The 13,126-nt window shown below is 45.3% G+C and overlaps 1 pseudogene; it reads right to left on the bottom strand.

Moving 5' to 3' along the window:
• Window positions 1-9,536: 9,536 nt before the first annotated feature.
• Window positions 9,537-10,953, bottom strand: LOC138374178 (uncharacterized; annotated as a pseudogene).
• Between the last annotated feature and the right edge of the window lie 2,173 nt (window positions 10,954-13,126).

Raw genomic sequence — 13,126 nt, forward strand, 5'->3', positions numbered from 1 at the left:
GAGATATCACTTAACTCCAGTGAGAATGGCTTTTATCAAAAAGTCCCAAAACAATAAATGTTGGCATGAATGCAGAGAGATAGGAACATTCATACACTGCTGGTGGGACTGCAAACTAGTCCAATCTCTACAGAAAGTAATACGGAGATACCTCAAAGAGCTACAAGTAGAACTACCATTTGATCCAGCAATCCCATTGCTGGGCATCTACCCAAAGGAAAAAAAGACATTCTATAAAAAAAGACATCTTCACTTGAATGTTTATGGCAGCACAATTCAAAATTGCAAAGATGTGGAAACAACCCAAGTGCCCATCAATACGTGAGTGGATTAATAAAATGTATATGTATACCATGGATTACTACTCAGTGACAACAATGGTGATCTTGGACCTCTTATATTTTCCTGGATAGAACTGGAGCCCATTCTACTAAGTGAAGTATCACAAGAATGGAAAAACAAGCACCACATGTACTCACCATCTAATTGGTACTAACTGATCAACATTTATGTGCTCATATAGTAGTAACATTTATCGGGTGTCGGACAGGTGGGAGGGGGGGGAGGAGGGTATATTCACACCTAATGGGTGCAGTGTGCATCCTCTGGGGGATGGACACGCTTGAAGCTCTGACTCAGGCGGGGCAAAGGTGATATATGTAACCTAAACATTTGTACCATCATAGTATGCTAAAAGAAAAAGAAAAAGAATTCCTAAGGTAAAATAATTAAATAAATAAAGGAATTCTAGGACCACAGTGTGGACTTCCCACAGGTGCTCTGTCCAAGGTAGGACCCTCCAGGCCCCAGAGTCTCACCAAAAAGGTACAACTCACTGCAGGTCCCAAACAACGTGCCTGTTGCAAACAGGAATGGCACTGGAAGAGAGGTTGCCCATGTCATAGAAATGCTAATGCTGGAAGGATTCCCTGCCCACTTGGCAGATGCCCAATCTAGCCGGGAGCTTGAAGCTGAAGTTGTCCAGGATGGGGACCAGGAATGACAGGGGCCAGGGGTTCCTCCGGACTCAAACAGCACCCTCCATATTTCCCACATGGAGCCCTGGATCAGGATGACAGTGGGACATCAAGTTTTGGGCTTTCTGATAGATACTGGTGCCACCTACTCAGTAATAAACACTTGGCTGTCTAAACTATCTTCAGAGGCTATAACAGTGACTGGGGGCTCAGGAGAAACCTCCATGAGGCAACTCCTCCAACCTGTGGAGTGTCAATTAGGCCAAACCCAGTTAAAACTTAGTTTCCTATATATGGCTGAGTGTCCCATTTCTTTACTGGGATGTGATCTTTTAACCAAACTGAATGGCAAAGTTACCTCCAGCCCAGGGTGACTGAGTATCAATCAGGTGCCTCCAGAACAGGCCTGTGCCTTGCAGACTGCCCTGCTGCAACCAGAAGGCTCTGAACCTGCTCCCATTCCTGAAGAGGTCCTTTAAGAGGTGAGTCTGGAGGTGTGGGCAGATGGGAGACCAGGAGGGGTTAAGACTGCTGTTCCAATGCAAGTTCATGTTACAGGCAGGAATGGCACCACCACGTTTAAAACATTACCCATTAAGGGAACAGGCACAACAGGGAATCCAGCCTCTGATATCTGCTTTCCTTCAGTTTGGACTCATTAGACCTTGCCAGTCCCCATATAACACATCTATCCTGCCAGTCCAGAAGCCAGGGACTGGGGAATATAGATTTGTTCAGGACCTGAGAGATATTAACCAAATTGTCAAAAACATTTACCCCGTGGTCCCTAATCCTTATACACTGCTCACAACCCTGGCTGGCAAGCTCTGCTGGTTCAGTCTTAGATTTAAAAGATGCTTTCTTCTTCATCCCTCTGAGCCTAGAGTCACGGGAACTTTTTGTTTTTGAATGGGAAAACCCAGATACAAGAGGAAAGCAACAATACTGTTGGACAGTTCTTCCCCAAAGTTTTAAAAACTCCCCTACCATCTTCAGGGAAATCCTTGCTAAAGACCCTTAGACCTTCAATTAAAGGATGGGACTTTATTGCAATATGCCAATGACATATTAGTTGCAAGCATCACAAAAGAGGCATCTGATCAGAACACTGTATTAAATCTAACCTTCCTGGCTGAGAGGGGGTATAAGGTATCTAAGAAAAAGGCTCAGGTTCCACAGACGTCCATTAAATATCCTTTGAGCTTTCCCAAGGACAGAGGAACTTGCTCCGTGACCGGAGAGAGGCCCTCACCAGACTAGCCAGACCCACCACTCGGTGGTGACAGATGCAGGGCTTCTTGGGCATGGCTGGATTCTCTCATATATGGGCTTATTGCTAAGCCCCTATATGACGCCTTAAGGAGAAGAGACAACAAACCCTTAATATGGACTGGGGACTGCCAAAAGACCTTTTTAAATATCAAGTAAAAGCTGTTGATGGTCCCAGTATTGGGACTCCTGTAAGAAAAGCTTTTGATCTTTTCATGTACGAGAAGCAAGGAATGAGTCTGGGAGTGTTAACTCAGGACCTATGAAATATTAGAGATCTGTTGCTTAATTTTTCAAAACATTTGGAAATTGTTACAAAAAATGGCATTCTTGCCTTCAGGCTGTTGCCAACACTTCCGACCTGCTTCAAAAAGCAGAAAAGTTTATCATAGGCCAGCCCACCACCGTGTACACCCCCACTGTGTGTGCTCCCCTTGCTGGAACAAACAAGAGGATCTTGGCTGACCTTTGGGAGGCTTGGCAGATATCAGGCCATCCTTCTAGGCAATCCAAATATACCAACGAGAGCCGTCTCTACTTTAAATCCTGCCACCTTACTTCCTCAAATGTCATCTGAACCTGTGCATGACTGTTTACTAATAATTCAACGAGTTTATTCTAGCCACCCGGATCTGACAGACATACCCCTAGAAAGCCCAGACTTAGAGATGTTTACCGATGGAAGCAGTTTTACGGATCAAGGGTAATGGAGAGCAGGGTACACAGTGCTAACCCATCAGCAAACAGTAGAGGCTGAAACACTCCCCGCCGGAACCTCAGCACAGAAGGCAGAAGTCGTACCCTTCCCAGGGCACTCCAGCCGGGTCAAAGAGCATGAGGGACCATTTACCTGGACTCCAGGTATTCTTTTCTGTTGTTCATGCTCATGGGGCCATCTGAAAAGAAAGGCGAACTCGGACCTCCAGTAATAAAGAAATAAAACATGCTAAAGAAATCCTAGCCTTGCTAGACACAGTTTACCCCCAAGGAAGTATTATATTATAATCTATTGCCTTAGACATCAGTGGACATATAGTCTAGTGGCAAGGGGCACTCATTGGGCTGGTCAGGCCATGAAGGAAGCAGCAAGGTAAAAGGCCCCCGAGACTTTACTGATGTCCTTGCTGCCTAAAGTAAATCTTGGCCCTGAACCTCCCATATACTCAGAGGAGGACTTTGAAAGAATTCTCAATTGGGGGTTTGACCCTGACCACAGGACCCAGGATCAGTGGATATACAATGAGAACAGGAATGGTTCTGTTACCCAATTAGCTTATGCATGACATTGTCAAGCATATTCATGACTCCACCCACTATGGCAGGAATGCTGCCCTACAATGGATGCAGAAATATATCATTAGTCCACTTTTCAAGTTCAATTAATCACACTCCCTTATATACCTATCCCTTGTTTTAACCCATCCAGTGTCCTTAAAATTGGATGGTCACATCTGGCCTAGAGATTGGGTACTGCTTAAGACCTGGAGACATCAGCATCCTCATGACCAACTAGGGCCCCAGTGGAAGGTGCCCTATGGAGTCTTGCTGGTGACCAACTCCTCTGTCAAACTCGTAGGAGCCAAGCCCTGGATTCATCATAGTTGAGTGAAGCCAGCCCCACCTGACTCCTGGCCCAGCAGAAAAAAACAAGAAGATACTTTGGGCTCTCAGGAGGGGACCAGAGAGCCCCTGTCAGATCTTAAATATCTCCTAAAGAGAAATCCTAGGTAAGTAATTTATTTATCTTTTAATAGAATTTAAATGATATGCCCTATTTTGAGCATCGTAGAATCTTTGCCGTCATTGCTGCTGTGTGCAAAAAGGTGGGATACCTGCCCCCACCTTTCATTCCCTACCAGATGCACAATCCATAAACTCGTTTAACTGTTGCTTTGATTATTGTTATTGCTGGAATCTTTGTGTTCTAGACATCTTGTGCCATGCAGGAATGGTTCCTTGCCTCTCCTTATTTGGACACCCCCAGCACTTAGGCATATTGAGAATGCCACCTTTTAGTGCTGTGACCCTAGTCACCTTTTTGCTCTTCCTTTTCTTGTCACGTGGCCTAGAATGGTGTGACAGTGCTATAGTCAAACTATGTCAGAGTATTGCTGCGGGGGACATCTGTCAGACTGTTGGATTTGCCAACACCTCCCCCGGTCTGTCTAAGATCAACATTTACCACTGGTGATACCTGTCACAAAGTTTTCAGACATTCACAATGCCACCATGTATCCAAATCAATCCTCTTCTCAGTTTACTTTTCAAGTTCAATTAGTCATACTCCAAAATATATCTACCCCGTGTTTCAATCTACCCCATGTCCTTACAATTGGATGGTCACACTGGACCACAGGACCCACACAGTTCCTGAACTATTGGATTAACAGACATGGATCCAGTTCAGGATCAGGCTAGGAATAGGTCCCTGTCATGCCAACAGATCATGCATTTGGGATATCATGGAAACAGATTTTGAAAAGCCTGCATTAAACATGATTCCTGGTTTGACTCTATATTGTGAATGAGTCTATTAATGAGCATACCCTAGAGGGTGTTACTTGTGTGCCCCTTGGGTACACTTTTGTCTGTGGCTTGGGACCAGATCCTCCTTTGCAAAGACAGGCTCGCTGCTGCCTTACCTGCCTACACATAGAAGCCTCCTGTTTATTGGTACACTCTGTGACCCTATTCTCTATCCATCCTAATAACAAAAGATTCCAGGCACTGCCTTATAGGTTAAAAAGAGGGCTACGAGGAGGATACCAGGACACTTGGTGGCAGAGCTTTGTAAGAATAATGGTTCCTGGCTATGGATTTTACTTACACCAACAGAGACATGATCAGAAACTTGTCTGCCACCTGGGGTAGATTACTGAGGACAAAAGCCTTAGAGCCCAACAGAAGTCCCTTAACTTGCTGGCACAGGTAGTCCTTGACAACTGAGAAGCCCCAGACTTCCAGTTGGCTAAACAAGGGAGAGTTTGTGCAGTGCTAAATCCCGCCTGCTGCACCCATAAAAATACCTCAGGAGAAGTTGAAACCTGAATAGAAAGGATTTCCCCACAAGCTGCATGGCTGACAGGTTCCTACCAGTAACCCCATGATTGACTAGTTCTCAGGGCTATTCGCCCGGATTCCCCAAGGTTTCAGATCAGTTCTACAAGGCCTTCTAAAGCTGGGACTCTTGCTCCTTCCCAAGGGCATCCACTGCTTCCTTAAATGCTGTACAAAAGCAGTGGATAAGAGCACCAATGTCTTTGTCATGCAAACCTTCGGTCCGAAACCAGGCATCCATGAACAGCTACAGACAACTGCAAAACAGTTGCATTCCTCTTACCCCAGGTCCAACCCCAGCTATGCCCTTTGTCAACAGGAAGAAGTCAGAGCAGTTGTCAGCCCTTTTCCACCCTAGTGGCCCACATCACAGGGATGAAGTGTAATCAAGTCCAAGGAGGGCTGAAACCACCTATATTAAAATAATGTGAGGCCATAAGGAAGAAATAGTAATAAAAGTCTAATTTTTATGAAAGTATAGATATGGCCAAAAGTTAACCAGCCACTGTCGCCTAACTTGCCTAATGCTGTAACTGCTTACTGCTTCAGTGGCATGTATCCTCTTCGACAGAGGCAAGATTTGTGACTTCTCCCACTAGTTCTACAGGTGGCATTGCTATTGTAAAACCTGACTGGTCTTTGCAATAACTTCCAGATTCTGCCTTCAGGGGGACCCACTGATGTCAACTGGACCTGCAGACATGCATGAGAACTGATCCGAGAACCCTTGAGGACCCCCACCCTGGAAACGTCCCAGCTGAGAAGACAATTTCTGCTTCCCAACCCTAGGAGTTCATCCCCAGTCAATCAGCAGACCCAATTCCCTAGCCCTTTGGCCACCAAACCACCGTTAAAAACCTTAGTCCCAAATTTCTTGGGGAGATGGATTTGAGATGTTACTCCCATTTCCTCACCTGGTGCCTTGTGAAATTAAACTCTTCCTCCACTGCAAAGCCTATTGTTTCAGTATACGGACCTTTAATGGGCAGTGGGCAAGGGACCCGTGGGACAGTAACATATATGAAAGCAAAGCAACGATCCTGTCGGACAGTTCTTTCCCAAGGTTTTAAAAACTCCCCTACCGTCTTTGGAGAAATCCTTGCTAAAGATCTCGAAGTCCTCCAATTAAAGAATGGGACTTTACTACAATATGTTCATGACACATTAGTTGCTAGCATCACAAAAGAGGTGGTTGATCAGAACACTATATTAACTCTAAACTTTTTGGCTGACCAAGGGTACAAAGTATCCAGGAAAAAGACTCAGGTTTCATAGCCTTCAGTAAAATAGCTCAGGTTTGAGCTTTCCCAAGGACAGAGAAACCTGTTCCCTGAATGGGGGGAGGCCCTCCCCAGAGTAGACAGACCCATCACTCAGCCACGGCTGTGGGGCTTCCTAGCGTGGCTGGATTCTGCCGTATGTAGATTCCTAACTGTGGACTTATCACTAAGCCTCTATATGATGCCTTAAGAAGAAGAGATAATGAATAATTAAAATGAACAGAGGACTGTCAAAAGGTCTTTTTAAATATCATGTAAAAGCTATTGACTGCCTCAGTGTTGGAGCTCCCAGATATAAGAAAGCTTTTGATCTTTTCATGCACAAGAGGCAAGGAATGAGTCTGGGAGTGTTAACTCAGGACCTACGAAATATTAAGAGACCTGTTGCTTAATTTTTCAAAACATTTGGAAATTGTTACAAAAAATGGCATTCTTGCCTTCAGGCTGTTGCCAACACTTCCGACCTGCTTCAAGAAGCAGAAAAGTTTACTTTAGGCCAGCCCACCACCGTGTACACCCCCACTGTGTGTGCTCCCCTTGCTGGAACAAACAAGAGGATCTTGGCTGACCTCTGGGATACTTGGCAGATATTGGGCCATCCTTTTAGGCAAAGCAAATGCAACATGGAGAGTGATCTCTACTTTAAATCCTGCTACCTTACTTCCTCAAATGCCATCTGAACCTGTGCATGACTGTTTACGAATAATTCAACGAGTTTATTCTAGCCACCCGGATCTGACAGACATACCCCTAGAAAGCACAGACTTAGAGATGTTTACCGATGGAAGCAGTTTTACGGATCAGGGGTAATGGAGAGCAGGGTACACAGTGCTAACCCATCAACAAACAGTAGAGGCTGAGACACTCCCCGCCGGAACCTCAGCACAGAAGGCAGGAGTCGTACCCTTCCTGGGGCACTCCAGCTAGGTCTAAGAGCATGAGGGACCATTTACCTGGACTCCAGGTATGCTTTTTCTGTTGTTCATGCTCATGGGGCCATCTGAAGAGAAAGGGGACTTTTGACCTCCAGTAATAAAGAAATAAAACATGCTAAAGAAATCCTAGCCTTTTTCTGTTGTCCTGGAGGTAGGCTCTGGTCCCCCAGGTGGGGTGTATGAACGCCCCGAACTTTGGAAGGGGCCTTGTCACTCCCAGGGGTTGCTCGGACCCTGCTTCCCCCTGAGGTGGGGGGCTAGGAGCAAGACAGATCGCAGCTAGAGTGTGAAAGCCGGGGTGTGTGAGCTTCTGTGTGGAGAGATAGGAACACTCTTACACTGCTGGTGGGACTGCAAATTAGTACAACTTCTGTGGAAAGTAATTTGGTGATATCTCAAAGAACTAAAAATATTATATTATAAAATGACTTTTTTTCTTTTGAATAGATGCCCAGTAGTGGGATTGCTGGATCAAATGTTCAAAATGTTCAACATCACTAATCATCAGGGAAATGCAAATTAAAACCACAATGAGATACCACCTTACCCCTGTGAGAATGGGCATTATTAAAAAGTCAAAAAACAGCAGGCGTTGGTATGGATGCACAGAGGAAGGTATGCTTACCCATTGTTGGGTGGACTGCAAACTAGTACAACCTCTACGGAAAACAGTATGGAGATTCCTCAGAGAGCTAAAAGTAGACCTCAAAGTAGTTCAATCCTGCAATCCCATTACTGGGTATCTACCCAAAGGGAAAGAAATCATTTTATCAAAAAAACGCCTGCACTTGAACATTTATCACAATTCACCCTTGCAAAGATATGGAATCAACCTACGTGCCCATCAGTTCCTAAGTGGGTAAAGAAAATGTGGTGTATACATACACCACGGAGTACTACTCAGTCCATAAAAAGGAACGAAATAATGTCATTCACAGCAAGTTGGATGCAACTGGAGACCATTATCCTAAGTGAAATATCTGAAGAATGAAAAACAAACACCACATATTCTCATTAATAAGTGGGAGATAAACGATGGGTACACACAGGCACAAAAAGACATAAAGGACATTGGAAACTAGGAAGGAGGGATGAGGGATAAAACTTACCTATTGGGAACAATGAACACCATCCTGGTGGCAGGAACACTGAAAGCCCGGACCTCCACATTATACAGTGTATCCATGTAACAAAAACATTTGTACCCCCTTAAGATTTTGAAATTAAAAAAATTTTCAAATAAATTTAAAATAAAATTTTAAAAAAGGAAAGTGTGGCCCTAAACTTAGTCAGAGGATCTCTTCCCAAAAGGGGAATGGGGCACTCAGGGACACAGAGGAAGGAATGAGTCAGACTTTTTGATCCTACTTCATAGACCAGAGGCTTCAGGGATCTTTTGGTATTTCTTTTGCCAGACACACCTTCTATATTACATTCCTTCCTGGATAGAGGTTCCTTCTTAGCGGTCAACACAGAGAATGTGGCTCCAATATCCATTAGGAATTCAAGTGGCTGTCCCCCTATTCCTAAAGTAACTGGGGCTCCTCAGGCGAGATGCGGATCTGGCTTTGAGGAGCCGGGTGAGGAGCCCCAGGCCCATCAGTTATGCTCTTCTCTGGTTGTGGGGAACTGGTACTGAGGTTTGTCCTCCTCCTTCCCTCTCTGGGGATGATTCACATTCTCTTTTCCATTGTCCCTCCTGCTTACAGTAAGTGCATTGTTTGACCCCAGCTTAGGAGGCCTCTGAGTCATATGCTGGGGGCCCTGGTTATTCACTCCTGTAGTCTTCTTTCTTCCTTTGGGTCACCTGAAGCAGTCTGTGGGGCCACAGCCAGAAGGTGGGCCTGTCTCTTTAACTTCTTGACTTCTTTTTTGTCGGATGCCATAGCCCTATTACTGTAGATCTTAAAGGAGATATCTACCAGTTGGGAAGGGGGAGTGCCTGGACTTATCACCAATTTCTGGAGTTTCCTCTGAATACCCAGGGACACTCTCAGAGATGAAGTGGAAGCCAAGCACTAATTGGCTTCCTGGGTCCCTGGGTCTTCTAGGTCCCAGGGAGTATAATCCCGAAGACATTTTCTTATCCTCTCCAGAAATGCAGATAGATTCTCATTAGGGCCTTGTTCTATTTCCTGGAGTTTTCCCCAGTTGACAGGGAGCCAGCTAACTTCCCTCATTCTTTGAGCAGCACGTTCCTATAATGATCTAGACACTCTTGATCCCTGTTATCATCCGGGTCCCAGTTTGGATTGCCTACTGGGACTGACATGTCACTGGCCCGGGAGCTTGGGTGGCCCAGGTTAGCAGCACACATCAGCTTCCTCCCCAGCTTTGGCCATGGCAGCAGATTTCTCCTCTGCTGTGAGCAGGGTTGCCATTATGGTCTATACATCTGGCCATGTGCAGTTATGCATAGATAATATTCCCCTCATGAGAATTATAAACTCTTCTGGGCTCACCCATAAGCCCTCAGGATGGCATTTTCAGTTATACAAGTCTGTAGTTGTAAAAGGCATATGGACCCGAGTAAACCTCCCTCCCCATCAGGCAGCTGCATGAGTGGGAACAGTCCACCTCCCGGCTTGTATGTGTCCCATTATGAGTTGCACTTCCCAGCAAGGAGGAATATAATGGGGGCCTGCTCTAGCAGTAACAGGAGCCATGGCTGCCTCCGCAGAGTCTGGAAGGTTCTGTAAATATGGAGGAGGGCCTTTGCTTTTCCCTGGAGGGACTGAGGGTTCAACCCCCAAGGACGAAAAGGGACTATTGCCCTGTATCGGTAAAGGTCCCCGTTCTCTCACAGGGCCAGAGGCCCTCACTTCCCTTCTCAGACAGGAAACAGAGGGACTACTCCTTCTCGCCCTTTCCCTACCAGTCCCCACATGCCTGGCTCTTCCTCTCCAGGACCTTCTAAAATAGGCAGTGTTGTTTCTTTTGGCCCTCTGGACAGCTTATATATCCTGCATTTTTTTTTTTTTTTTTTTTTGCAGGGATGGGTGTTTTTTTTTTAATAGATAAAATTTTTTTTAATGAAAAGGGTTTCAAGATATCAAATCAAGGGCCAGGAACAATGGCCCATGCCTGCAATCCCAGCACTTTGGGAGGCCAAGGCAGGAGCACCATTGAGGCCTGGGGTTTGAGACCAATCTGGCAACAAAGCAAGATCCCTGTCTCCACAAAAAAAAAAAAAAAAAAAAAGAAAAAAGAAAAATCAGGCGGGCATGCTGGTGCTCACCTACAGTCCCAGCTACCGGGGAGGCTGAGGCAGGAGGATCACCAAGCCAAGTAATAATCAGATCCAATCTGATCCCAGACCCAGCACAGTTTCTATCACAGCTTTCAAACCAGTTAGATTAAAAAATTTGCTCAAACAAACTCGGAGACCTCAAACACAAATCTGTACAGCTTCAGAATCTGACAGAACTTACCCATGAGCCCAGTAATGGGCACAACCTGGCGGGTACCTCGCCTGTTCACTTGGTGCTCCTGGGGTCTCTGGCAGCTCTCTTTCAGAACCAACTTTTGACAAATTAAATTTAACAGAGTTTAACTGAGCAAAGAACAATCCACAAATCGGGCAGCTGAATGGGAACAAGTTCAGAGAGACTCCAGGACTGCCATGTGGTTAAAGAAGATTCATGGACTTAAGCAGTTTGAACAGTTGGCTGCCTTTGTTTGGCCAAAACTTGGCGATCAGCAGAGGAAGGAGTAGAGAGGAATAAAAGTAAATGGAGCCCACAGACAGGACAAACCCCAGGGATGGTTTTGATAGACAACCATAAAACACTGTACATAGAGTATTTCATCCTATTTGCCCTGTTCCTCGTAAAATTCTCCAGTTGGAGAACTGTATTATAACTAATTGACCTCAGTCTCCAGCCATTTTTCCCAACTTCCCAGGGAACACTGGATGGAGCCAGGCTGTACTGTAGTAAAATATCATTTGATTTTTGGTCATGGGTGGGTATCTAACAGTTTCCAATCTAGAGGAAGCACCCTAACAACGGCCTCTCCCCCTAAAGACGAGCTCCCCGTCTTTATGTCGGAGGTTCATCTTGTTAAGATGGTTGGAGATTTCTCTCAGTCTTCCAGACCCCAAGGGGAGTCCTTCCTTTTTCTGACAACCCTGGATACCTTAACCCAGGTTCTAATCCAGGTAGCCCAGAGTCCTAATGACCAAGACCAAATTACTTTTAGTCAGTTCATGGGACCCACTGCCACTTACCGCCTCAAAGGAGTACTGAAGGAAAAGGCTCAAGTGGCTGTTTCTGCTCCCTCAAGGACCTGCGGTGCCAGTTGGTGGACTAGACACCAGGCCGGTGATGTCTTGGGGTCCCTCTTTGATCCCTCCTCTGGCAACTTAGGAGAGTTAGCCTGAGCGTGCTTCTGAAGCCCACTGCTTCTCCTGTCAGGAGGCTAAGACGGAGGCCACATCAGGGCCCAGTCCACGGTCCCATCTGGGCTCCTAAATTTGTTACCCAAAAAATCTGGTAACAGATGACTCTCCAGGAGACTATGGGTCTTGATCAGTCAGAGTTTAATCACTTGCAGCAAGTGAGGAGAGCACTGGGAATGTTCTCCAAAGCAGTGTCCCCCGCCAGCACCAAGAGAAAGCAGCATGGGGTTTTTAAAAGGTGTAGTAGAGAAGGAAAAAGATGTGTCATCACCTGTAGGGGTGTAGTTTCCCTCTAGAAGCGTGGTTAGTTGTCATGCTCGCACACAGGTCCCATGTTATGGTAATGAAGCTATAGCTCCTGCCAGGGTCAAGACTTTAGCACAGTAATGAGGAAAGTCACTTCAGTTTATCTGTAGGCTGCTGGGGTCTGTCAGGGGAGAGTTTTAGCCAGCTGAGTGGCCCTTGTTTACAAAGGCAAAGGCTGCAGAACAGGTTGATTGCTCACGTTGGTTGAATTCCTATATTCTCTGGAGACCCTCCCTTCCTACTTAGAAAGGCATGTCATTGAAAGAAATAAAGCCCCGGGTTTGAACCAGAAGAGATCAATTTTAATCATTTGGACTGTTCCTAGCTCTAGTTTTCCCATCTCTTAAATGGCCTAAATGGGTAGTTCTTAACCAGGGGATAGGAAGAAAGATCATAATAATAGGGTGCACGTTAAGGTGAGTCTAGCTTGAAAAAACTCCCTAAATGACCTGACATCCTCATTCCTGAGAATGACTGACTTACTTGTCTAACGTGGCCTGCAGATCCAAATAATAACTATTAAGAGAGGTTAAGAGCTCAGACTCTGGATTTGTATGCCAGCTCTACCATTTACTTGCTGTGTAATCTGGGCAAGTAATTTTACCTCTCTGAACCTGGTTTCTCATGTAGGATCTGAGAATGTAGGAAGTTAGACAACAATTCACACTTCAAATTTCACATTAATTTGGAGATTAAATCGGATGACATGTATAAAGCATTTGAACTTCCCTGGCACAAGGTGAAAGGTAAGGACTCTGTATAACCGTTGGTTAATGTCACCATCCACTCCCTAATGTTGTAAGGATTAAATGAGATAATGAGATAAAATACTCAGCAAAGAACCAGGAACATAGACAGTGTTCAGGAAATGGTTATTTATGAATAATATCCACAAAAATTCCA

The sequence above is a fragment of the Eulemur rufifrons genome, chromosome 24, assembly GCF_041146395.1.
Source record: "Eulemur rufifrons isolate Redbay chromosome 24, OSU_ERuf_1, whole genome shotgun sequence".
NCBI lineage: Eukaryota > Metazoa > Chordata > Mammalia > Primates > Lemuridae > Eulemur > Eulemur rufifrons.